The sequence below is a fragment of the Phacochoerus africanus genome, chromosome 1 (genome assembly GCF_016906955.1).
Source record: "Phacochoerus africanus isolate WHEZ1 chromosome 1, ROS_Pafr_v1, whole genome shotgun sequence".
Classification (NCBI taxonomy): Eukaryota; Metazoa; Chordata; class Mammalia; order Artiodactyla; family Suidae; genus Phacochoerus; species Phacochoerus africanus.
The window spans coordinates 76,758,974-76,760,791 of NC_062544.1; the positions used below are offsets into that span (position 1 = coordinate 76,758,974).

Consider the following 1,818-nt stretch of genomic DNA (forward strand, 5'->3'; position numbering starts at 1 on the left):
GCAAATATTCACCTGGCCTGTAACATAAGATCCACACCCAGTGGTCCATGCTTTCTAGAACTAAGTGCATGCACCCACCTCCTAGAAATCCCCCGCAAAAGTAGAAACTACATAGCTGTGTTACATTTACTGCAGGTGGTTTCTGGAAAGAACTCAGCTTCTCCCCCAACTCATAGCACATGAAGGATTCCTGAGAGAAGACCCGCCTCCAACCTCATCCTAACACACCCATCCCAGGCCATCTCTTACATCTCGTGACTCGTTCTTACTACAACACTCTTCCTGTTCCGCCTCTCTAACAGTTATTAGTATATGAGGATAGAGATGATAAACTGTTTTTCCCACAACAGGTATCATCTTTATAAACCATGCTTTTTAGAAATTAATCTCCCTTTCTTTTTCAGCAATTCCTTATTTTTCAATTTTGTGCTTCCACATCCCCACAAAGTGAGGGGACTCTTGCTGGAGTCTGGCAGCTCGCCTCTTAAACATGCCTCAGGGGAGTTCCAGCACATGACTTCATCTGTTTTCTTTGGGTGACTAAGTGTCACGGCACGGAGCTGAACAGAAGCTGACCGCTAACTGCTGATTTGAACAGTTTCAACTTGAAGATCTAAGTTCGTTGATCACAGTGGTATGGCTTAGCATTTTGAAGCTGCTTTCTGCATTCTTTAGAACTGAGTCAATCAGTAAAGACAGGATAAAAGGAGCCTTCACAGTCAGAGAAAGGAATTACACATTTGGGAAAGGCAAGACTTAAGTGCAGTCTGTAGACTGGACTGGCATGGAAGGCATGAGGATAAACTCACAGTTTTTCTTTACTGATGGGTGCACAAAGAGGCAGCACCCATGTGTATGTGACACCTGAGTGTGTGTGTGTGCATATACCTGTATGTGTGTTTGTATACACACACTCCCCGCTTCATAGCTCTGTGCCCTGAGGTTCTAGAAGAAACACCCCATAGCAATAAGCACCCTTAGCACCCAGACTGAGTTTTATTACTGTTTTCTGCCAAAATGAACCAGGGCTCCTTGGAAAAACAGCTGATTTCAGGGCTGGAGTAAGAAGAGGACAACAGAAGCCTAGAACAACTTATTATGTCAGAAAATAAGAAACAGGAATATAGCTGATGGGGATCAGCCACAAAAGATAAAGAAGCCAACCGAGAAGGACATCACTGGCCAGATCTTGGACAAATCGAGCATCAAACTAAATAATGAGAGCAATATTCACTTTGGCAGCACATATACTAAAATTGGAATGATACAGAGATTAGCACAGCCCCTGCAGGAGGATGAAACACAAATTTGTGAAGCATTCCATATTTTTGATAGAAGATAAGAAAAGGAATATATACATTATATAACTGTCATTTTGCTGTATAGAAATTGGTACAACATTGTAAATCAGCTATACTTACTAAAAAACAAATTTTAAAAAAAGAGCAGGGAGTTCCCGTCGTGGCGCAGCAGAAACGAATCCGACTAGGAACCATGAGGTTGCAGGTTCAATCCCTGGCCTCGCTCAGAGGGTTAAGGATCTGGCATTGCCGTGAGCTGTGGTGTAGGTCACAGACACAGCTTGGATCTGGCGTTGCTGTGGCATAGGCCAGCAGCAACAGCTCCGATTAGACCCCTAGCCTGGGAACCTCCATATGTCACAGGTACAGCCCTAAAAAGACAAAAAAAAAAAAAAAAAAAGAGAGAGAGAGCAAAGTATTACAACCCACTGAATAAAAGAGAAATCCATACATATATAAATAAGAAGGAAAGCTCTTCCTTACATTAGAAAGTCACCGAAATGGAGGAGTAATGAAG

At 42.7% G+C, this 1,818-nt stretch overlaps 1 non-coding gene across 1 annotated transcript; it reads left to right on the forward strand.

The window, feature by feature from the left end:
- The first annotated feature begins 1,226 nt into the window (after positions 1-1,226).
- LOC125114067 (U6 spliceosomal RNA) lies at positions 1,227-1,330 on the forward strand. Its single transcript, XR_007131688.1, has one exon. It is a non-coding gene; the product is annotated as a U6 spliceosomal RNA (small nuclear RNA).
- The last annotated feature ends 488 nt before the right edge of the window (positions 1,331-1,818 follow it).